Raw genomic sequence first — 26,155 nt, forward strand, 5'->3', positions numbered from 1 at the left:
GTTCCGCCCCAGGCGACTTATGGAGCCGTTAAGGTTCCAGACGGAGCTTGGGGTTATTCCTGATACTTTCGCCCACAGTCCGGTAGAGACTCTGGTTGCTGCCTGGCACTCGGCAGCATCGGAGACCCTTGACCGGATTGCGCCACTACGGCCGCTCCGAGGCGGCGGATCCCGGAGACCCCCTTGGTTCACCGAGGAGCTCCGGGAGATGAAGCGCCAGAGGAGACGCCTAGAGCACCTATGGAGGTCCGACAAGTCCGAATCGAACCGAGCAATGTTAACAACCAGCACCAAGGAGTACATCAGGGCACAGGGCAGCGAAAAGATCCCACATTGCCACCTTGGTTGCGTCCGCTGAGTCCCGCCCAGCCACCCTGTTTAGGATAACCCGTTCCCTCCTAAATAGGAAGGATACGGGGGAACCCTTGCAGGGTAGAGCTGAGGATTATGCCCAATTCTTAGCGGACAAAATTGCTCGGTTTCGGTCGGATTTGGACTCCATCCCCGCAGTTCCAGCCGAGGCACAAGAGGATGAGGTAGACCACCTCTGGGTTGAGTTTCAGGATGTTGCCCCTGGGGATGTGGACAAGGCCATGAGGGCTGTAAGTGCCTCCACCTGTGTACTGGACCCGTGTCCCTCATGGCTGGTTAACAGCAGTGAGGTGACACGAGGCTGGATCCAGGCGGTTGTTACCGCCTCTCTTCGGGAGGGGCACTTCCCCGCCGCGCTAAAAGCGGCAGTGGTGAGACCCCTCCTGAAGAAGCCATCTTTGGATCCAGCTGTCCTTAACAACTACCGTCCAGTCTCCAACCTCCCTTTTGTTGGGAAGGTTGTTGAGAAGGTGGTGGCCTTCCAGCTTCAGCGGTCCTTGGAGGAAGCAAGTTATCTCGACCCCTTCCAGTCAGGCTTCAGACCCGGTTACAGCACAGAAACCGCTTTGGTCGCATTGACCGATGATCTTTGGAGAGCCAGAGATGGAGGCCATGCGTCCATCCTGGTTCTCCTCGACCTCTCAGCGGCTTTCGATACCATCGACCATGGTATCCTTCTGCGACGACTGCGGGAGGTGGGAGTGGGAGGCACTGTGTTACGGTGGTTCTCCTCCTACCTCTCGGACAGGTCGCAGTCGGTGTTAGTGGGGGGGGCAGAGATCGACCCCTAGGCCCCTAACATATGGGGTGCCGCAGGGTTCGGTCTTATCCCCCCTACTATTCAACATCTACATGAAACCGCTGGGTGAGATCATTCGAAGGCACGGGATAAGATACCATCAATATGCGGACGATACCCAGTTGTATCTGTCCGCCCCGTGCCAACTCAATGAAGCGGTGGACGTGATGAACCGGGGTCTTGAGGCCGTTATGGACTGGATGAGGGCTAACAAGCTTGTACTCAACCCGGAGAAGACCGAGTGGCTGTTGTATTTTCCTCCCAACAATTCGACCAGTGTTCCATCGCTCAGGCTGGGGGGTCAAATTCTACACCCCTCAGAGAGGGTTTGCAACTTGGGAGTCCTCCTGGACCCACAGCTGACTTTCGACCATCATCTGACGGCTGTGACCAGGGGGGCATTTGCCCAGGTTCGCCTGGTGCGCCAGTTGCGACCCTACCTGAATCGGGAGGCTCTCACAACAGTCACTCGGGCCCTTGTGACCTCTAGGCTGGAATACTGCAATGTGCTCTACATGGGGCTGCCCTTGAAGAGCATCCGGCGACTTCAGCTAGTCCAGAACGCAGCCGCGCGAGTGATTGTGGGTGCACCTCGGTTCACCCACATAACACCTATCCTCCGCGAGCTGCGCTGGCTACCTGTTGATCTCCGGGTGCGCTTCAAGGTGCTACTTGTCACTCATAAAGCCCTTCATGGTAGTGAGTCTGCGTACTTGAGAGACCGCCTTCTGCCAATTACCTCCCTGCGACCAATTAGATCACATAGATTAGGCCTCCTCCGAGTTCCATCTGCCAGTCAGTGCCGACTGGCAACTACAAGGAGGAGAGCCTTCTCAGTAGTAGCTCCGACCCTTTGGAACGATCTCCCCGTGGAGATTCGTACCCTCACCACCGTCCAGGCCTTCCGCACAGCCCTTAAGACCTGGCTAGCCCGTCAGGCCTGGGGACAAAGATAACTGCCCCCACCCGAATGATGAATGAATGTTGCTTATTATTTTACTTTATGTTTTGTATGTGTTATTGTTTGTATATCCCTTCCCCTCATTTTATGTAAGCCGCCCTGAGTCCCCTCAGGGAAAAGGGCGGCCTATAAGTGTTAATAAATACTCTAAAAATACTCTGTGATAGCAGAACGATCTTGGCACAAGGAGAGCGCTGTACCTACATGGCCACCTCCCTGAGGCTCTGCACCCTCTCTGGTGACAGGAAGACCTGGCAGGCGACAGTGTTGATGATGGCCCCTAGATGCTGAAGTCTGGTCGTTGGGTGAAGATGGCTCTTTTCCAAGTTGATGGAAAAGCCGTGACTCCGAAGAACCTGCATAGTGTACTGCAGATCCTTGACTACCTGATGGGGGGTATGACGACTGGATGAGCACATCGTCTAAATAGCAGTGCAGCCTTACTGGTCGTGACCAGAGTAATGCCGCCACTCCTGCGAGAACCTTGGTAAACATCCTGGGGGCCGATGTCAGGCCGAACGGCATGGCCCGGTACTGGTAGTGGTGACTGGCGTAAGTGAACCTCAGGTATCTGTGGTGGGCTTTTGCGGATGGGTATGTGGAGGTAGGCCTGTTTTAGGTCTATGGAGGTTAAGATGTCTCCAGGCCTGATGCAGCCCAGGATCGACTTGAGGGACTGCATCTTGAACCTCCGATAGGTGACATGATAATTTAGCTGCTTTAAATGTAGGATCCCCCTCCACCCTCCGGAGTTTTTGGGGACCAGAAACAGGATGGAATAGAACCCTGTCCCCTCCTGAACATGAGGTACCGGCTCTATGGCCTTGATCTCCCTGAGATGCCTTATTTCCTGTTTCATGAGGGATTTTTTGACTAGGCACGAGGGAACAGGACACCTGATGAAATGACGGGGAGGAAGAGAGAGGAATTCTAGGGTGAGACCCAGTCGGATCATTCGCAATACCCACTGGTCCGACGTGACCTGCTCCCACTGGGCGTGAAACAATTGGAGCCGCCGTCCTATGGGAGCTGATTCCCGACAGTCACTTATACTTTCTGAAAGGGCGGAAGCCAGATCCCCCCCGAAAGGGTCATCTGGAGTAATGCAGTTGGCGACCCCTATCCCGAAAGGACTGATGGTCCTGGGACCTGTCTGCCTGCTGGTGGAATGGGTGATGCGACTGAGCAGAACTGGAAGAAGGTTCCGAGTTCCAAAAGGACTGCCTCCTGTAGGAGTAAAAGCCCTTCTTATCGGATTTCTTAGAAACCGACGGCATCACCTTCTTTTTGTCCTTATTTTCCACTAGGACTGGATCCAAGACCTCCCCGAAAAGCTTGACCCCTTTGAAAGGGGCAGAAACCAACTTCCACTTGGAAAGTATAACCACGTTCCAATGCCTCAGCCACAAGAGATGCCTGGTGGTGACATTTGAAGCCAGGGCCCAAGAAGCGAACTTAGCCACACTGAGGGTGGCATCAGCAGTATACTCAGTGGCAGCCATGATTTTATTAATCTCCTGCCTTAACTTGGTATCCTTAACTGGAACCCTCGCCATTAACTGCCTCAACCAGAGGAGAGCGGCCCTGGAAAGAAAGGAAGGCGAGGCAGATGTCTTAATTGCCCCTGCGGCCGCCTGGTGCGTCTTATGACAGGCATTCTCAGATTTCTTATCCTCAGCCTTAAGACCCTCTAACAAATCAGGTGGAAGCACCGATGTTGAGGTGAGGGCTACTACCGGAGGATCGATAGGTGGCAGCTTAAGCAAATCCTCCAGGCTGGCATCCAAAGTGTACAGCTTCTTATCATTGCTAGAGGGGGTAGCCATGGTAGCAGGCTGGGCCCATTGTTTCTGAACCAAATTAAGAAACATCTTGGGAATAGGAATGATCTCCTGGACTGAGACCGGTTCCTCAAATAAATCCCCAGACAAGTCATCCAGTTCAGCAGGAGCTTGAACAGGTGGAGTGGACCCCATACGGGTGGTCAGCTTGGCCTTGTCCAAAATGGTTTTGAAATTTGCAATGTTAAATAGTCCCGAAGAAGAGGGCTTTTGAGCTGCTGCACCTTCCTCCCCTGAGAATTCAGTCTCCTGAACAGGCAGAATGTCATCCCCCTTCTCCCAGTCCGAAGCCTCGGAACCTGAAGCAGAATGGGGGCAATGCAAAGAACGTGGAGGAGAAGCAACCATGGGAACCGGCTGGGGCTCTAGGTGTTTAGTCTTGCGGGTGCGTTTGCCCTTGTGCAACATGCCCGCTTCGATGCCCTGGGAAATAACCCTGTTGATAACCTCCTGCATTTCCACTGAAAGGTCAGGCCCAAGATCCTCCATGGGCTGAGCCCTAGGTTTAGGCCTTGAAGGCGGAAGTTGAGGGGCCAAGGGGCCGGGGGCAGGGCCTTCTTCTAGATCCAAAGGGCAAGCGAAAAGATCAGCTTGATCTATCATCGAGGGCCCTGGAGATACTGCCCTAGACATGGAAGCTGTGGGGGGAAACTCCCGGCCCTCATCCTCGTTGTCTGAAACAGGCCTTGGCTGGGCCGGAGGAACCTCCATGGTGGGCTCCTCAGGAGACACTGATTGGGAGGGCTGCGTTTGGTGCTGGGCCTTGGAGAATTGCTTTTCAAGGGCCTTTTGGCGACGCAATGCATCCTTGTCTGGCCCTGATCCCTGCTTAGGGGCTGGCCTAGAGTATGGTTTGGAACCCCTGATGGCCTCCCTGGCAGCCATGCCAGCCTGCCTGGAGAAAACCCTGGAGGAACCCCCTGCCTGGGTGGAATCCTCAGGAGCCTGCTCAGCCATCCGTAATTGTGGGCCAAATATAATCAGGGGCTACCTCCACTCACCACCCTGCAAAAGCCCTGCAAACCAACAGACGCTCTGAAGAGACGAGGTGGAGTTGCAGAAGCAATATCCAGCAGGTGGAATAAAGCGCGAGTATTAACAGCTCCCAGCACTGCAGGAATGAAGCTTGTGACCAGCGGCCCCAATCCTTGCCGCTCAGGTGAAAGGACGCACGCCAAATTGCCAGCCAGGCCGGACAAAGAGTGGCTCCTTGCGGCTCTTGCTGTGAAACAGGCTGCAGGCAACTGTGGCACAAGGTTTAAAGCAGAAACCGAAACTATAAATAGCTTCAAAATGGTGTCTGGAAAGAAACTAATTACTTTAAAAGTTGCCGCCAAGCAATCCAGAGCTCTGAGGCTCCACAACTGCACGCCGGCCACTCAAGGCACGGACGCCAAGCACAGGAGCCTCAGTGGGGCTTCCCCCTCCCCAGCGAGGGTCGCAACAGCGCTGGTGTCAGAACTCCGACCCCTGCTGCTTGCCCCAGCAGGTTCCTGCGTTCCGAGCGATGCCTGGGAGTTAAACAGGATGCCGGAAGAAGAAAGAGTGAGCCAGAAATGAATTAAAGAATTCTAAATACACTCACTCAGCCTGTTCACACCCTAAATTAAATAATACTCACAATAAATGCTCAAGAGAGTCCAAGCTAGTAAATAACTGAAGAGAAACTTTAAGCGCGTTAGCTGGGCTAGCTGAATTGAAAAATCTGAGGATAATCAGCAACAGAGGTGTGGCTTAAAGTTTCAATTCAGCTCTGGCCAGTTTGGTATTTAACTCTTGCTTGGACTCTCCTGAGCAGCGCCGTGGAAAACAAGAGCTAGACACTAACTTGAAATCTCAGAAGTTAATATCTGTTATTAAAGAATGACAAGAAAAGAGAAGAAAACCTAACCATGAAATCTGTCAGTTGCCCAAATCAATTTACTTTACAGATTGCAAAACATAATTCAGTTTTTCTTCAACTATACAGCACAGGTGTCAAACTCACCATGTCACGTTGCCATCACGTGGCATTTCATGACATTTTCCCCATTCGCTGAGCTGGGGTGGGTGTGGCCTGCATGTGATGCATCCAGCCTGCAGGCCACCAGTTTGACACCCCTGAAGTATAGGCATTAAGACACATGGTTTTTAGATTCATGCAATACTATTTTCAAAGGATTCTGATCTCTGCTGAAATTGGCATCTGCTATGTCAAGAAAACCACCCTATTTTGAATTTAGATAATCTTCAGATTTAGATAATCTTCAGATATTTAGGTCTACAAGCCTCATAATCATGAATATTGGCCATTCTCAAATTTTATGGAAACCAAAATACTAAGGGCACTAGATTCCAGCTTTGACTAGTTTATAAAATTGCCCTTCCCAAGAGTAAACACAATGGGGATGTAGGAAGCCTCTAGAGGGAGAAAAACGGCCCAAGGGGAACCCAGAAGGCCATTCCTAGAAAGCCTCTGGAGCCTTGGGGGGGGGGGGGAACGGACATACTGGGCCCACTGGAAGTTGGAAAAAGGGCACATGGGCAGGGCAGCAGGGGGGGGTCACTCACACATGTGCAGGGAGCATGGCAAAGAAGGCAGTAAATCATGTGGTGGGCATGCAAGCATGCGGGATAGTGCATGCATGCATGCTTTTGGCACCCAAGGCGAAAAAGTTTCATCATCACTGTGCTAAGTAATAGCAGCCTTTAAATACTAATGAAAAATCAATCTCAGATTGATTTTTAATAACATACTATGATTTTAAATAACATACTATGAAAGTCAATCTCAGATATTATAGGTTTGAAATGTATTCAATGTAATTACAACTGATGAAATGTCCCATGTTTGATGGAAATGCCTTCATGCTATCTGCCAAATTCAAATTTCAGGATGTTATACAATAAAACAGAGGTAGCCATGACTGGTTAAAGATGCTCAGCTTGTCAGCCTGGATTCAAGACCTGAGCGCCCTGTTACGCTTCCCCAGCTCCTGCCCACCTAGTAGTTTGAAAGCAATTGAGAGATCGGCAAACTGAAACTTGACAATCTCAAATTTCATAGACAATTTTCAAAATGGGGTGGAATAAGCTTCCTCTAATCAACCGGTTTCAGAGAGGACTTGCTGAGAGACTAAGAAATGAATTAGTGAGACAAAGCATTTTTACCATTTGTATACATCTCTCCTGATCATGGACCTTGGCAATGGTTTTGAAGCTCATTCCAGATTTATCAACATTGGTAGCCCTTTTCTGAGGTCCTTAGAATATTCTTTTAATTGGGGTATGATTTATTTGCATTAAACTTGTCATGAAAACCAGAGTTTGATAATGAGAATCTTCAGAATTTTTCTTTAAATAACAGAGAACTCTTTAGCTTATGCATAAGTAACATCCAATTTATTTCATTAAGAAAAATTGTTATCTTTGGGTTACACATATTTTTTCCAAACAAAGACTATTGGCTCAATATATTGGATAAGGTCCATTATACTGTTTTGGCGCTGTCCATTTAGCAGAATCTATTAATGTGATGTTGGGATGTAAATGAATCTCTGGCTCCCCTTTTTTTAAATTACTACAATCAACAGTACGGGGAAGTGTCTTTATAAACTGAATATAAGTTATAGCTATCCATGTATCAATTTATTTTTTGTTACATAGGATACGCAATAAAATTCTGTGTTTTGAAAAACTTATAATATTTTAAAGTTGCTTTCAATTGTTTTCAGAACATATATTTCCAAGAAAAAAGTGTCATAAACAATTACAACTGCAGGCTGGTAAAAATCCAACATTAACATTGTATTCTTCAGTACAGATTAGTCTAAGTTGAAACAGTTCTGTAACAGCAGGAATACTTCATGACATGTAATCAGTGATAAATTGTTTATAAACAAATGTATTATTTCGCAGTGCTCCCCGTACTATTAGACATAAAGGTCCTTTTCCAGAAATTCTAAGCATCTTTTATAATTTTGAAAGAAAATATACTGTTCCTCCTTCAATATAAATAGTATTTCCACTAAACCCATTATAGCTTTAGATATACAAATTACTGCCATAAGTGATAAACATTTAAATTGGATTGTAAAGTAACTTTGATATCACTTAAGAGTTTTGCCTAAATGGATTACTTGAAAATCAACAGACCTCCAACATTACGGACTGCAGAAAGAGCACTGCTAGCTTTAGTTTTCAAAGAACTTCACTTTTACTATGGCTGAATTACTATGAAATATCTAGACCTCACAGTCTAACACAAAAAAGTTAACTCAGCTCTGTAAAACTTGTAAGGGGAAAGGACCACTTGATAAATTAAAAATAATTGTGGGCTGCAAAGGCATATCTCTACCACAACAATCAACTGTTTGGCAGCTACCATTGGAGGATCTTGGCACTATGTTTTTCAGAGTGATGGCAGATCCTTCCTGCCAGCAATATTTAGTGGTCATGATTTTTAAAAAAATTGCTGGCAGTATACAGAAGGCCACTTGGTGGACAGCATGTGGTCAGCGGGCTGCATATTGCACAGGCCTGGATACTCTTCCTGAAGAGAGAAAGCAAGGCTCAGAAAAACTATTACTGTACACTGAAATTCCTTCGTAAGAATTTTAACTGTATGGATTTTGTAGGGGCAAACAACACATTGTTTCTTAAGCATTCTTTCTCGCCCAACTAAGAACCTTACTAAGTAGAAAAATTGCTTCACAATATGTACTACAGCAGTATTGTTTCAATGGAACCTATTTTTTTTTAAAAAAATTGCAAGATTGTGTGGCAAAAGCCACATCTTAAAATGCCCATTTGTTTAGTGCCTCCGAAAAGGCTAGGCAAGGTCTTTTAGAAGTACACTAAACCAGATCTTTTAGAAGTACTCCAGATGTCCTAGGGCTGCTAACAAGGCTTCCCTGCCACTGAATAGCTTCCCTGCCACTATTTTGACTACTTTGCTGAATAGCCAGCAAAGTAGTCAAAATAGAAACTTGCCTATAGAATTTGCTTGTTCTCCTCCCCCCAACTCTCTGCAAAGCAGAAAGAATGGAGAGAAAGAGATTTCAAGAGAGTATATCAAGAGCAATGTGATCACACCAAACAAAAGAAAAGGATCAAGAGCAATGTGATCACACCAACAAAAGAAAAGGATCCTGTTCAGCATTCCCTGCCACCAAATAGGTCACAAAGGACCAGGTAAAGGAGAGATTGTCTACAGAAATTGCCTTTTTCTGTCCCCTTCTCCACAGAACAGAGATAATGGAAAGAAAGAGATATCAAGCAAATACAGTAAGCTGTTTGCATAGTTCACCAATGACTCCCAATGGGCTGTCAGCACAATCTCTAGATATGAAAGATCAAACATCTTACTCTCTGCTAGAAGAGAATATTTGTAGGGTTAAACTGTGGCATCCTTGGTGCTCTCTGAGCTTGTGGTTTTCTTGCAGACATTTCATTATCAAACTAGGTAACATCATCACAGCATTGGAATCAGTTCACAGATTCTTTAGATTCTTACTCTGAAGCTGTTGCTTTACAAGCTATACTTTAGATTATCACATGTTCATTTCTCTTGTTAAATCAAGAGAAAGCTTATAAAACACTAAGGACCCCCACATCTTACTTTCTTATAATCCCTTTCTCTCCAATCAATATTTTCTGCAAGGGGGTAGGGGAGGGAAAAACACAATCCAGGCATAGGACAACATGCACTAACTGTTATTGGAAATTATGTGACTAAGAGATACTGCAAAGGCCATAAATAAGCCGTAAACTTGTGTTTTCAGCATAGTAATAACTTCAAATGGGTTAGGTTCAGGCTTTACAGAGTGGTACAAAGCAGCTGCCTTGGGAGAAGCTCAAAATTCCTGAGAGACTCCAAGGGCGAGTAGTAATCACCTTTTCCAGAAAGCCCCAAACACCTTGGAAGCTCCATCCCAGCCACCCTCAGTGGTCTGCACTGCACTATGTCAACTGACCTTCACCATTTTCCTCCTCCCACAAGGTTGGCCAACCTTGTGCTTTTTATAAAGAAGAAAAAAATGCTAAAGCCCTCACTCAGCTACAATGTCTTAAAATACCTCTTTTCCCATGCTCCTAGGTGGTGCTAGAGCACTGGAACTGGCTTTGTAGTGTTCTCACTTTCCCAAAGCTCTGTGAAGAGTACAGCTATTCCAAAGCTGAGCAGAGCACCCTAGGTTCCAAAAACAAAGTAACTTTCTTTTTTATTATTCTTTGCAAAGGGGCAGGCTGGCATGACTCCTAATCTCAACAGTTTTAAGACGTTTTGGCTTGATTTTTGTGAGTTAAAACTATCAAGCACACATTCCCACAAATCAGCTTCAATGGAAGAAGCCATTTCCATTCATAAGAATAGCTTTGCTTAACCACCATGTGATTCACTTAACAAATAGTTTCTTGCTTTACAACCATTATAAAATGAAGTCTAGTCTCATTATGCCTCCACCAAAATTTTGTTGCACGAGTAGAAAACTACCTGTAGTTTAAAGACAATGACATCAACAGCTCTTATTATTGGAAAATTCCTCAATACATTTAAGATTTTACTTGTTTCCATATATTTCCAATGGAAGATACCTAATTCAAATTATAAAACTACTGATGCCTTAAATTCAAATTTAATCAGGAATGATCTTACCACTGTTTGAACTTTTCTACCTTCAGACCATCTTTACACACAGGTAAAAGACCAAAAGATTGTTTTGTCTTATGTGTGAAATAGTCCAAAGATGGTTCAGAACAGCCTCTTTGTTATCAATGGAACCATGAAGTCAATATCACAGTATTCTCAATGTAAATGGCAAAATCTTCTAGAAATATCTTTGATGTTCAAGCATCACTCTTGAAGACATTTCGGCTAGAAGACAGATGTGGAGTAATTATTTTATTCACAAGCAATTTTCCCACAAGTGTCCTTATGGATTGCTACTATGTGCAAGCCCTCAAACCAACTGATACTGAAAAGTGATCATGAAAACCCAGACACAGACAAAGAAATTCACTAAATGATTTTGGATTAGAGATTGTATTTAAACTGTACCTTGATTGGTTGTGCTGAAAATATTAAGTGTTTATGCGAGGTGGCAATACGTCTCCTCTCTTGACATACTTCACCCTAAATTTAGGAACCTGCTTATTGCTGTTTTATTGTAAAGACAGAAGGCACATAGGAGCAAAATGTCTGACTTCTGCAGAACCTAAGTATGTATGTCTACTCTGATATATAAATTCAGTATCTTTTCCTCCAGCCTTTTTGAACGAATGAAAATTTGCCCATATTTCTTCTAGGCTTAAGATCGTAAAACAAAATATATGCTCAATTATTGCATAAAACTTCGATAAAACATAAGAAACACTGCTTTTTACCTATTTAGCTTCAGCTAGAATATAAAGTACAATGCCTAAAATTATGGAGCAAAGACAGACTAGAATATTATAAAATATTCTATAAAATACTATAAAATATGAACCACATAAAAGCATTAATAAGTCACAGCTAAATCTTTCAACCTTTCTTGGTGTGCAACAAGAACTTGGGAGGTACGGTTTAGTAACACCAACTACTCCTAGTTCTCAAACTTAAACCTAGATTTGGAGTTGAGTCAACTTGACTTCCTAGTCTATAACAAAATAATGAGTTGAGTTTTTTATGAGGCACCCTTGTGTTCCATTGCTGCACCACTCTGCTGGAGGATAAAATGATAAAAGTTACTTCCCAAGATAATAAATCTCTAAAAGCAAGAAAAAAAATAGTACTAAGAACAAGCACAAAAGAGAACTTGCTCAAAGTTTTAATATGTTATGATGGCACAAATATGAAGACATTTCAAAATATCTATGAATCGTTTTAAAAGGCATCATTTCTTCCTAATATGTAGTCTATTGTGATAGAATCATAACTGACAAATGAAAACCCTGTAAGTGCCAGCAGTAAGATTATCTGCTGACCCCAGCACATTGTAGGGGAAATTATTAGTGCTCTCTGTCTGGCAGGTTGTCTTACAATTCCACTTGAAGCCTCCTCCGAGTATACAAACCACCTACACCAAAAGCACATCTCAAATAAAAATGTGCAAGTTGCACATCCTACTAATTTCATTGCAAGAATAGAACTGCTGGTGAACCATCTGAAAACCCATTAGAATTAACACGATACATTTATATGCCTTCAGGCATTTCTGAACAATGATCTGTTTATGTTTGTCATTTTAAGTAGTCCCTCACACAGTAGAATAATCTGATAATATAATCATGAGAAAAAAAATTAAAAACTTCTTCAATAATAAAATGCAAGTGCAATAACTATATTATGTATTACCCAGGAAAAGTGTACTATAGATACACATGCTAAGTGATTTTTTAGATTGCAAAATGATAACACTATTGCATCTAGCTTACTCTAAATACACCTGCAAGAATCATGTTACATATTGAAGCAAAGTAGTAATACTGTTGTACTTATGGATAATATACTTAAGCCATTTTTCAAATCAAAAGTTCATTCCTCATCCATCTAACAGCGACATGAGGTGTTCAAGAGAAGCTTATTTGTCATTAATATTTTACGATTAAGCTCAATGTAGGAATATAGCTAAAAAACATGAAATTCCCCATTTTTTAAAAAAGCAGAGCTGCTGATTCTTTCCTCTCATTTTAGATTTTAAGAGCAAACACTGGAACCATATTTATGATATTATCAAGATTTTTTCACAAGATTATCCATTTGGGCCCATTTTCTCCAATAGCTTTTTTTAGGGTGTTGAAAATTATAGTGTATACTTTAACTGTTGGCAATTACCTTATATGATATAAGTCATCAAATTAATTATATACAAAGACAGAGTAAAAGAATTATGAAACAAAGCTACACTGACATTAGGTATATTCACAAATAGAAATTTTCCACAGATTAGTGCATTGAGGTACAGTTTCACAAATTATATGCTTATGTGAAGATCACTTGCAATCATAAAGAACCAACTTAAGGTCGTAATATTTCTTATTCTACATTTACAAAATCAAAAAATTATAACAAGGCATAGTTTTACATGCATCTTAGAATATTAACAAACTTTACTTCTGTCTGATCTTGACTCACAGATGAGAAAAATAATTATCTGCTTATAAACTATAAGAAATGCATACTCTTGTAATTTGGAAATTGCTTCTGTTTTTATTTTATTGCAAAATACTCAATGCAGAGTCTTACCCGAAAGCTGTTGCTTTTCAAACTATTCTTTATAGATGATCACATGTTCATTTCTCTTGTTAAATCAAAATAATATCAATAGATTTATAAAACCAATTTGCATATTAATGTAGTGGTTAAAACATCCAATTAAAAACCAAGATAGTGAATTCTAGCCCTGTTTTAGGCTCCAGATAACCTTTAGGCCAGTGTTTTTCAACCACTGTGCCGCGGCACACTAGTGTGCCGTGACATAGTGTAAGGTGTGCCGTGGGAAAATTACTTTATATATAGTCAATATAGGCACAGAGTTAAATTTTTTTAACATTTTCTAATGGCGGTGTGCCTCGTGATTTTTTTCATGAAAAAAGTGTGCCTTTGCACAAAAAAGGTTGAAAAACACTGCTTTAGGCTACTGAGGTAACCTTGGCCCAGTCACTCTCTCAACTGTAGCGGGAAAAGGTAATGGCAATCATGTCCAAAAACCTTGCCAAAATAACTAAAGGGACTAGAATAGGAAAAAATATAAGGTCACAACCTCCCCTCCCACCAACTAATTCATCTGACATACTGTAGATATAATAGCTATTTTGTTGCATGTTTATTCTTCAAGATATAGCAACACATTTAGTTGTGTAGTTAGTTGACACATTTTCAAAATTCATTAAAAAACAATCACAAGCATGTTTTTTGAGCCCTTGACAAAAATCAGTAGAAATCCAGGTATCATTGAAGTATTTATATTTAAGATAGGGCTAAATATGTTGTATAATGTCTAATATTAGAATTTAATATAAATTAAAATTAAGGCAAAACAGAAATGACATTTTTTCCTATTGAAAATTACAAAGAACTAATTGCCAACTCTGGAAGTCCCCAAATTATATTTAATCAATATTTTTTCTAAAGCAGGCCATGAGGTGTATTTAAAATATATTGTAACTACTATTTTCTGCAAAGTACTATGTATGTAAGTACTTAATAAAAATGATTACTTCAAAGTCCACTTCAAGTTACATTTTACAAGTTACATGATACTGAACTTTTGAACTTGAACTTTACATACAAATGATTATTTTTAAATATATATACAGCATGCATTCACAGATTGCTACAGGGGCAATATCATAAATATGTGCTTATTTATATATACAGCATGCATTCATACATTGCAATCTGTGTAATATTATAAATATATGCTTAATTATTTCAAATTATTATTAGTTATTTAAGTCTATAGCTGCGTGCGTTTCAAAATTTAAAAGAGGTCAAAAACTACTACTAAATATCCCAAGCAAAACTGATGAAAGAACTACATTAAAATTGAAAAAGATTTCTAAATCTCTGAAAGGATAAGAGTTGGTGTTAAAAACTGTTCTCTTTAAACAACTGCCATTCAAAAACCCTAAAATAATTTATTATGTTTCCAGCTTTCTGTAGGATGAGATACAAACTATCACTCATAGTTTCCTCCGGTATCAGCGTCTGAAATTATATATAATATAGGTGGACGTATTATGAAACAGTGCACTCATCAACAAAGCATCTGCAATAATAAACCAATAAATGTTGCAGAAATCCAGTACACCAATTAACATGCTTGCTAGGACAACTAAAAATTAAGCTGATGAAAAAAGCAATATAAAAATAGCATGTCCAACATTAGAGGGAAAATTAAAATAAGCCTGCCTCTAGCAAAAAAAATAGTGAATAACAACAATGCTAGTATAAACCATGTCTTACCACAATTGAAGAATAAACATACCAATTTATACTATCCTTCCTCAATCTGATATCTTGATCACAAGGTCTCTATGCTTACCCATGGAACCTATTCACTAGCATCCTTCCGAGTTTTCTCTCCTCCAGCCCTAGTCTTCATATATGCCCTTTGCCAAATAAGAACATCCTCATGCTCTTTACCTTGTCCGGACCAGTAAGGACCATGGGTGTTTGGTAGCAATGTCTTTTCTTAAATCCTAAATTGCCACTGAGCTCCAACCCTGCCTATCCTTAGTGTCAAGCCTGGAATTACAACCACCGAGGCCTCCAATCAGCATGGGAGCAGCAGGGCCTGAGACTTAATAGAGGCCCAACACAATCGAGGAGTTGGGAATGGAGAAACCTAACCAAGGTACCTCACACGATAGGTGCCACTTAAAGGCAAATAATCTAGCTCTGGGCAGCCTGAGCTTGGGGATTCCTGCTTCTGCTTCTTCTCGTAGCCACCTCCTCCATTGTTATTGTTGTTGCTACTACTCGTTTTGCCCTGTGCCTCGGAAGCCCAGCCCCTGCCTTCGGTTGTCAGCAGCCACCGCCTCTCAGTCCAGCCTGGATCAGAGGCTTCTCCACCTACAGGCTTGCAGCAGGCAGGAACGCAAAACGGCAGGTCGCACGCTGGAGGGGGGGGGGAGGGAACCCACCACATTCCTCCACGACCACCACCGCCGCCTCGCATCTCGGGGCACAGGTGCAGAGAGCAGAAGGGCCCGGCTGTCCCTTTGCTCTCCCCCCCTTACCCAAGCCTCTAAGCACCGCCTGCCTCGTTTGCGCTCTCCCCCTTTTCAGCCCGAAGATCGCCTCGCTTTTGTTTGGCTTTTTTCCTCCCCGGCCCTAGACGGAGCCGCGTCCGTCTAAAAATCGTTCCAGCCCGGCCGATGGCCGAGCCCATTGTCTCCTTTCGCTCCGGGCCCAGCCTCAGAGACCCTCCCAGCACCCAGGAATGGCTTACTCTCCGTGCACCCGCGCCTTTCTTTTCGTTCTCTCGCCCGACCTTCGCAGACGCGCTGGCTCGGGTTCCGTTGGGTCGCCCCAGACATTCCTCCGCTCCGCTCCGCGCCTGGGCCCAAACCTCCCTCTCCGTCTCCTGCAATCGCTTGGCGGCGACTCCCACACTCGCCTCCCGCCCTCCCCCAGCTGTTAATCCGCCAGACTCGCCTCGCCTTCCCTCCACCAGTCGCCCGCCCGCCCGCCTCCCTCCATACATCCTAGTCCTTCCAACAGCCTTACCCCTCCGACTAACTTCTCTCCAGTGTTTCCTCCCTGCCTCGGTCGCCTCACATTCCAGCCGCAGCTGAAGAGCTACTGCCTTCGGCATCTGCTCCTACCGCAGGCCTCTTTCTCACTGCCCAACCCTTCCTTACCAAGGCGGCTCCGGTTTTTCCTGCCGGCCACCGTCATCGCGTACCCAGCCACTCGTCACGGGACTCCCTGCCTACAGACCTCCACGGAACCATAGAAAACGAGGGCGGTGAGTCGGATTTGAAAGCCGGGCGCCGCCATATTGGTTAGGGGCGGAAAAAGACTTAAAAGTAAGTTGCTTTGTGACAACGGGCGAGCACAACTGCGGAGACTACTGAGGGTAAACGTCGAAAAATAAAAGTTGTAAATGTATGCGTGAAAGAAGCTTTTGCACCAGAAGTGGCAAAAGTGGAATGTGATAATAAAATATTTCTCTACTCTTAACTTGAAGATAAATCTAACGCCAAAAGACTGCAATTTTTCTCCGTCGGGTGCCCGTAAAAGGGAACATTTATTGCACAATGCCGCGAAGACCGTCGTGCCAAATGCAGACGGATAAACGCCCTCGGCTCGCGCCAGAAAAGGCCAGATCAGGGCGCCCTCCGGCCTCCCGTGTTCATCGCCCGGTTTGGAAAGACCAGGGACTCGAGCCGGGATTTCCAAACCCCATGTTAAGGGGAGCGAACAGCATCGCTTCGACTAGGTGCGGGATTCGTTTTTATCTCGAAGCAGCGCCCGTAAAAGAAGTGGGCGTCGCTGCCGACTTCAGATCGGATCGAGAGTCCTAAATAAACCGTTTGGAAGGGAGAGGTCGTAGCCTCCCCCTTCCAATTCGACTCTTTAGAATAGAGCTGGAAGAGACTTTGGAGGTCTTCTAGTCCAGCCGCCTGCTCAAGCAGGAGAACCTATGACTTTCTAGCATTCTTACACAGACTGATCGTTCCCTCTGCCTTATCCTTACTCTCCTTCTGCTGCATCTTTTGAATATCCATCCAATAACCTTTCATTATTTTTGAAAAATCTTCCTTTTTCTCTCTCTATTCTATTATAAGCTCTTGGGGAATTTTCTGTTTGATTTTTAGTATTTATTATTGCTTTCTTTTTAGTGTTTTTATCTGCTTTTAACCTATTTTTATCTTTTTGTAATTTATTTTGCTTTGTCCCCTCCACCACTCCTAATTTCTCAGCTGTCTTCTTTGTGATATATTCATCTTTTCCTATCATTTGTTGAGAGCCTTTTACTTTCACATATTTATCTTTAAACATTCCCATCAAGTTCTTATAATTATGTCGCTATTTCTAACATTTCTTCATAAAACTTTATTGTCTCCTGCTGGGTCATTTTGTAACAAGTTAATATACCGCTAATATCCCCTTATCCAAATATCTGAAAACTCCAAAAGAAATCAGTGGTTAATAAGATTCCCCAAGTAATTCCTCCAAGTCCCCTAAATTTCTAATCCTTAGATGCTATAAATTTGTGTTTTTCAATCTTTATAATTTCCAATTTCTCACCTTTCCAATTGTCCAGATTTTAAAGTCTTATTTATCTTTTCTCCCCCCCCCCATGATGTTGATAACCCAAATCCAACTTAGCCTACCAAGTTTCTTCAAATCTTTCAAATCTGCTTTTCAGTGTACAATTCCAATAAAACTCAGAAAACATTTCCCAGCATCCAAATTGCCTACTAAGATAAAAATCAAGGTCAAGTAGTTTTCCACATGTTTACTTTCTCTCACTGCTTTCCTTTGAATTTTATACATTGCAGTAATCTTCCTCCAATAGATGGCTCCCCTGTTCCCAATTCCAAGTTCCACAAAGTCAAAAACAGCTGATTGTCATCCAGGTTAGGGGAGTTAGATAGAATTTATAAAAGCAATTTCTCCCAATAGTCACTTTTCACAATATTGTTTGGCTTTTCCAGGCTTTCTATGTTTTAAATCATTCTTTAAGTTTTTCTTTTACTTCTAAACCTTTAATCTTCCGCTTTAGTTTTGAGTTTTAATCTTTCTCCTTAAATTCAATTGCCACTTTTTTAACATTTGGAGATCATTTTTTGGAACTTTTAATTTAGGTTAAATCTCTAAGGTAACAGTTGGAAATTTTCTCACTCAGTTTCACTGCTCTGTCCACATACCACTCCAGCACAAGATCTTAGTGTCCCAGTTGTCCCAGCTTGTGACTTACAAAAAATGGCCATCATTATTGCTGCCATTCGGGAGAGCTTTCTTCGGATCAACGAGGAAATTGCAGTTTCCTCGCAATTGACAAAGCCCCTCTCCTTTCTTCACCACCCCTCCAGGGCGGCTTAACCCCGCAGGGTGTCCCAGCAAGCAGTTGCCAACTGCATTTCATAGAGCCCGATGGGGCGGCACTATATTCCAGCCGTTCTCAATGTGACACCAACCAGAAGTCCCCCAAATTTCTGTTGTTCAGTGAGACATTTATTAAGTTCATTTTGCCCTATTTTACAACCTTTCTTGCCAAAGTTGTTAAGTGAATCACTGCAGTTGATTACTTAGTAACCTGGTTGTTAAGTGAATCTGGATTCCCCATTGACTTTGCTTGTCAGGTCTTGGGGCACAGCAACTGTCATAAACATGAAATCAATTGCCAAATATCTGAATTTTGATCCCATGATCGTGGGAATGCTGCAAAGATAGTAACTGTAAAATTGTTACAAGTCACTTTTTCCTATGCCATTGTAGCTTTGAGCAGTCACTAAATGAATTGTAAGTCAATGACTACCTGTACGTCTCTACATTTCTCTTTACATGCGATTTATCGCCACAACATTTAGGAAGGCCACAACCACTGTTTTTATCACAGTTTGTCATATTCATAAATGTTTGTTATATGAATGTTTTATATACATGGATTTTCTTAGTACAGGATTGTAAGAATAATCACCATCACTGTGTACTGTTTCAAGGCTTTAAGAAATAAATGAAGGAGCAAAGGAAATGTGTTCTACTTTAATTGATTTTACGAAAGTGCAGAGTACAACAAATAATCTTGGATTGTATATGCTGATCTAAGATCAAAATAAAATTTCTTCTGATCTTCTTGGATTGTAAAATGTTTTGCATCTCCAAGGGTGGAGTTGTACATTAGTTGTTGGATGCAACAAAAGCAATAGGTGATAGAAGTAAAATGTGAGAATAAATGAAATAGAGTTTAGAGTTTTAGAGTTTTATTGGGATTTATAGGCCGCCCTTTTCCCTGAGGGGACTCAGGGCGGCTTACATTCGTAGGGAAAGGGGAAGTGCAATATAACACAAAAACATGTGACTAAAATAAACAGTAAAAAACACAACTTTCATTCAGCATTCAACACTCGGGCGGGGTGAATTAGAGACTTATCCCCAGGCCTGGCGGGATAGCCAGGTCTTGAGGGCTGTGCGGAAGGTCTGGACGGTGGTGAGGGTGCGAATCTCAACGGGGAGGTCGTTCCACAGGGTCGGAGCTGCTACAGAAAAGGCTCTCCTCTGTGTAGTTGCCAGTCGGCATTGACTGGCGGATGGGATTCGGAGGAGGCCCAGTCTGTGTGATCTAATTGGTCGGAGGGAGGTGATCGGCAGGAGGCGGTCTCTCAGGTATCCAGATCCACTACCATGGAGGGCCTTAAAGATGGTGAGTAATACCCTGAAGCGCACCCGGAAATCGACAGGTAGCCAGTGCAGCTCGCGGAGGATGGGTGTTATGTGGGCAAACCGTGGTGCGCCCACTATCACTCGCGCGGCTGCATTCTGGACTAACTGCAGTCGCCGAATGCACTTCAAAGGTAGCCCCATGTAGAGCACATTGCAGTATTCCAGCCTAGAGATCACAAGGGCTCGAGTGACTGTTGCGAGTGCCTCCCGATTCAGGTAGGGTCGCAACTGGCGGACCAGGCGAACCTGGGCAAATGCCCACCTGGTCACAGCTGACAAATGATGGTCGAAAGTCAGCTGTGGGTCCAGGAGGACTCCCAAGTTGCGAACCCTATCTGAGGGGTGTAAAATTTGACCCCCCCAGCCTGAGCGATGGAACACTGGCCAAATTGTTGGGAGGGAAACACAACAGCCACTCGGTCTTGTCTGGGTTGAGTACCAGTTTGTTAACACTCCTCCAGTTCTTAACGGCCTCAAGACCCCGGTTCATCACGTCCACCGCTTCATTGAGTTGGCACGGGGCGGACAGATACAGTTGAGTATCGTCCGCGTATTGATGGTATTTTATCCCGTGCCTCCGAATGATCTCGCCCAGCGGTTTCATGTATATGTTAAATAGTAGGGGAGATAAGACCGAACCCTGTGGCACCCCATATGTTAGGGGCCTCAGGGACGATCTCTGCCCCCCGACCAACACCGACTGCGACCTGTCCGAGAGGTAGGAGGAGAACCACTGCAAAACAGTGCCTCCCACCCCCACCTCCACTTAAATATTTAAGTGAATGGTCAAAACCAAGCAGGGAATAGCAATATCATTTAGACTTATATACCGCTTCACAGCGCTTTACATTATTGATGAGACCAGTTTAACAAAATTATGTTCTTCCTATTGTAAAGCATAGTTTTAATGCACATTCTATGTTTCAGTATTATAAATTTCCTGTGTTGTATTCTCATTGATGATAGCAATAGCACTTAGGCTTACATACCGCTTCACAGTGCTTTATAGCCCTCTCTAAGCAGTTTGCAGAGTCAGCATTTTGCCCCCAACAATCTGGGTCCTCATTTTTATCCACCTTGGAAGAATGGAATAAACAAGATTAGGTAATCTCTTGGTTGTTTAATGGGCAAATGTGCAGGAATGTTTGTGGTAATTTTAGGAGTTATTTCATATGTCTGGAGCTATGCAAGATACAAATCTTAATAAATCCCATAACAGTAGAAGAAATATTAGCAAAGACTGCTAAACTGGTTATAAATGCACTTCTAAAAATCATGCCAAGTTAATCTTACATAAATTAGTATAAAATTGCACATTTATTAACATTCTTATGCTTTATGTTTTTAAATAAAAAGGGAGGGAATTCTTAATGAAAAGAAAAAGTTGAAAACAAAACAACCTTTTATAAACTAGTTTGTGATTATTTGCTTGTTTTAAAAACTTGTATTATTCTTCAATGTGATAATATAGATAACTGTTGTATCTGAGGCCACAAGCTAGAAATACATTGGAGCTTAACTAAGATTCTTATTATATAGGGGTAGGGTTTATATAAGGTAAAATAACTGTTTTTCTGCCTGCAGAGTACATCAAATGATTTAGTTAGAAAGCTTTTTACAAATTGGGGCTCTGGATAAAACCAGAAGGAATTACTAATTCTGGGAATTTTTGATGTTTGAGAATGGATGGATCTAAATACTAACAGCAATCTTTACAGAAATGTATTTTTATTATTCAGGTATGTAAATAAGCTGCCTCAAATTCATTTTAATAAAATAATTTGTACAAATAGATATCTGAAAATATATTTTTTTAACATTCCATTTTTCCTTATATTTGAAAAAAAAACAACCTTGATTTACTAGCATCAAACAAACAAGCAATTATCCTCCAAGGAAGAACACATTTATTATAACTTGCCACAATATTGTTCCAGGAGTTCTTAGTGTAATGACAGCTCTTCAGCAGATCTGGATGTAGAATGTGTGTGTGTGTGTTGTGTATGCTTATATGTTCCTGAATTATGTGTATTTTGCATGGCAAGAAAAAAACTTTTCTCAGCTATCAGCAAATGTAAAATATTATTAAGTATTAATGCTATTGGCTTTGCACTCAATCTCTTAAAAGATCACTTCCTCAACCTGTTCACTAAAGGCGCTTTGTTTCTCATACAATTCTCTGGTTCATGCAACGCAGTTACAGTATAGTATAGTCTTTATTGTCATTGTACATCATGTATACAACGAATTAGTTTTACAGAACTATTATGTAATTCTCTCTTTAAAAGACTTTGACGCCAAAGTGCTGTCTTTTTAAAGAAAATAACTTAAAATATGCTATTCACCCAGGCATTTGTAGATTAAGATTGTCCGTTAGATTTTCTCCTCTTAATACCATTATTTTTTAAATGAGCCTTGTTTTGTTTCTGTTGTTTTTAAAAATTGTTGGTTTAAAATTTTAATATTTTCAGAAAATATATTATTTGTTTAGAACATTTTATGTGGTTCTTTAATTCTGAGAATAACTTTACAGAAACGCAATTCCAAATTAATGAAGGAGGATTTGGTTTTCCATATCTGGAGCTATGTCTTATACTTAGCTAGGTTTTGAGGGAAACAAGTAGAAACAGGATTGTGCGAGAAAAGCTAAATTTTTCAGAAAAACTTTTCTTGAATTATATACCTAGTACATGGAATTTGACAACTGGGTAACATAAATGAATTATCTCCATGCCTTTATTATAGTTAAACTGATATTGCAACATTGGAAAGATATATGTATGGCCCCATTTACTCAGAGGACCTCTAAAATTCACTTTAATGATTTTATTTCAGTTTGTGACTAGGTGAATACCAACTAATATTTAATTAACATGTACAATTAATACATTATAGAAATGCATTATAAATGCACTTATGCTACCAGAGTTATAAAAGAGACCTTTGGAGTTATAAAGAAAGTAGCACTGAAAATTTACTTATATTTAATAATTAGCCTGATTGTCATAGGTGATCCCTGTCCCATTCACGTCAGAAGCACGAAGTTGCTTTCACGTTGAAAGAATTAGCCGGTAACATCACTGTTGTCTGCGGGACTCCCAGTTGGGGGCTCCTTTCATGTCCCTGTTAATGTGCCCACCAAAGTGGTATCTATTTATCTACTCACATTTGCATACTTTTGAACTGCTAATGGCAGGAGCTGGAGTGTGTGATGGGAGCTCACCCCATCACACAGCAGCACTCAGGTCTCATATGTGGGTTTGTTGATTGTCTACCCAGAATTCTAACTATGTGAGCCACTGTGTCCCTTACATCACAGATGATTAGAATGCTACACATGAGTAGTACCAATAAAGGAGGTTATTTGTAGCTCAGGGTTGAAATGAGGGAACTTAGTGCAGACGTTTTATTACCCAATCTAGGTAACATCATCAGAGTAGCATTGATGAAGTTACCTAGTTTGGATAATATGAAAGAACCTCTCACAAATGTTGACTATTGAAACTGGAACAGTTTTTAGCATTTCTTCTCAACAAATCATTTCAATTTCCATCCTGGATGTGGAAGAAAAAAAGCTACCTCCTCAGTTCGACCCTTCCTCTACTGTACAGACTGGTAGAAGGATTTTTACTGTTATTGCCTACTCAGAAACTATGTGTAATGCAATGTTCTAGTTTAAAAAAAGAAATTGCCCACTATTACTGGGGCTCCATATAGTCTGGTATGCAACAAATAAACAGTATCTGAATTCTAATAGTTTGCAAACAATATGTTGGCTGGAAATAATGAGAGTTTTAAGTTGTACACCAGGATCTAAAACACCATTGTCTAGTATATCTAAGAATCTTTGTTAAGAACTAGCAAAAAAACTTTTTGGGATGACTTACTGGGGAAATTGCAATAAAATTTAGAGGCATCTCCAGAAGTTCCTGTGACATAGCTAAAGTATTATGTTTTCGTTGCCATAAATAGTTTTTAAAGTATAGAAATATTGTTGCAACAACTTTTAAGAATGTTTAAATTTTATAGCAAGTGGGTGTTGGCAGTGTTGGTTAATCTTTCTCTTGTGTACCCTGAGTTTACCACTAACTGAATAAAGACAGGAAATAAATGTTTGACCTCACCCTTTTCCAAGTTGCCTTAAAACTGCCACAAATGATTTTGTGGGCAACTTCAAAAGTAAAATGGAATCATTCTGAATTGAAAAGACACTGCTAGGAAGGGAAAGTCAGATTTCTATCATTAGCCTTATCAATTGACTTGTTTGAAGAAACAAGACAAAAAAGTGATATTAAAAGAGTTGATTAATTTATTACATTTGTATTCCTGAGTATATGAATTTGAATGTTTTGATTTTTTTTTGCCCAGGTGTCAAATGCCTTAGGGCATTACTATTTAATCTAATACCGATGGAAGAATATCTGATGAATTATTAATTATTATTAACTTGATTTTTATTTTGAATATAGCAATGGCATTGAGACTTATATACCGCCTCATAATGCTTTACAACCGTCTCTAAGCAGTTTACTATCAGCATATTGCCCCAGCAATCTGGATCCTCATTTTACTGACCTTGGAAGGATGGCAGGTTGAATCAACCTTGAACTGGTGACGTTCGAACTGCCCAACTGCTGGCAATCGGCAGTCAGCAGAATTAGCCTAAAATACTGCATTCTAACCACTGAGCCACCATATATAGTACAAAATCATAATTTACGTAGGATGGCAAGGTGTAATTTTTGTATAAAAATGAAATAACAAAATATTTTGGGATATTGCAGAACCAAAAAGATTTATCAATACTAAGAGAGAAACGGTGCTGTAGATGATTATATAAGCATTTGCTGCATGTTTTAATAGAATGCTAAAATTTACTATGGATCTGGCAGTATCATTTAAAGGATACTTTTAACATAAGACAGAAGCCAAGCTGGATTCTTGGGCAAGCTTCCTGTATCAGAGTGTTCTTAATTTGGCAGGCAGTTAATCAGCATTCAAGCATATTGTAAGGCTTGGCAGCAAGTTAATTCCTTTTCAAAGAACTCCCTTTAGTTGGGTTCATTTAACCAAAGATGAAAAATGAGTACTTCCACTATTTAAGAAGATTATTGCTAATTCTATGCTTCTTGGGCAAAATTTAGTAAATTTGATCAAAACAAATTTACTGCAGTACTGTGCATAGGGGACTTAACTGAATTATAGGGTGGTTCTATCTGTCTGCATTTGAAAGAACTCTCCTCACTCCCACTCCCTCACCATTGTCTAGATTTTACTAGATATGGTTAGAATTCTCTGGCATGCTAGAATGATGTTAGGTATGAAAGTTACAAGCAATTGCCTTCTCCAACTTTTAACACCTTCTATGTTGACTTTAACATATTTCTATATCATATCCATTATTGTACACCTTAAACTAGAATGATTAAAGTATAACTATGAACATGTCAGGTTAAAAACTGTATAAATTATTATTTGTAATTATAGAGAGTGCATCTGTTTATATTATATTTTTTTATTTTAACTGAGATCCACATACAGCAAATATTTAAAATAAATATATACCAGGATCTATAGAACAGATAACTCTGCTGTCAGTTTCAAACTGTGGCCTGCCTCTTCCTGTAGCTATTTCACAGCTGTTAGAAAACATTAGTCAGACTTGAATCTATCATAAGTAGAACCATTTGGATTGTGTGCACGTGACACTTATAAGACCTTATATACATGGAGTCTTCAACTTATGACCACAATTGAGTCCAAAATTGAGGTTGCTAAGTGAAATTTGTTAAGTGAGTTTTGTCCCATTTTACAATTTTTCTTGCCATATTTATTAAGTGAATCACTGCAGTTGTTAAATTAGTAACACAGTTGTTAAGTGAATCTGGTTTCTGGTTTGAATTTGCTTATCAGGACACAAAAGGTGATCACATGACTCCAGGACACTGCAACCGTCATAAATGTGAGACAGTTGTCAAGCATCCAAATGTAAATCAGGTGATCATGCAGGTGCTGCAATGGTCATAAGTGTGAGAAATGGTCATAAGTCACTTTTTCAAGTGCCATTGTAACTTCAGTCACTAAGTGAACTGTTGTAAATCGAGGACTACCAGTAATATGGATTACTCTATGGTATATAGTAATCAGCTGGTCTTTGCTGTTTCCTTTTGCAAAGATATGATGAAGCAAAAGATAAAAAGAAGTGAAATATGAATATGTTGTTGGGGATGTTAAACTCACATGCCACGTCCAGCTTATGACATTTTGGTGGCAAGCAACAATGAAAGATAAGCCCTCTAGACTATACTTTTCTTGGCTGGTGA

At 41.5% G+C, this 26,155-nt stretch overlaps 1 protein-coding gene across 4 annotated transcripts in view; it reads right to left on the reverse strand.

Moving 5' to 3' along the window:
• Positions 1-16,400, reverse strand: part of SHOC2 (SHOC2 leucine rich repeat scaffold protein) — an 85,951-nt gene extending 69,551 nt beyond the window's left edge. Inside the window, exon 1 of one of the 4 annotated variants that reach the window (XM_032225357.1) lies at positions 16,301-16,400. The gene's annotated coding sequence lies outside the window, so the exon portion shown is untranslated. The other 3 variants (XM_032225354.1, XM_032225356.1, XM_032225355.1) reach the window with 3 other exon arrangements.
• Between the last annotated feature and the right edge of the window lie 9,755 nt (positions 16,401-26,155).

The sequence above is a fragment of the Thamnophis elegans genome, chromosome 10 (assembly GCF_009769535.1).
Source record: "Thamnophis elegans isolate rThaEle1 chromosome 10, rThaEle1.pri, whole genome shotgun sequence".
Taxonomy (NCBI): Eukaryota; Metazoa; Chordata; class Lepidosauria; order Squamata; family Colubridae; genus Thamnophis; species Thamnophis elegans.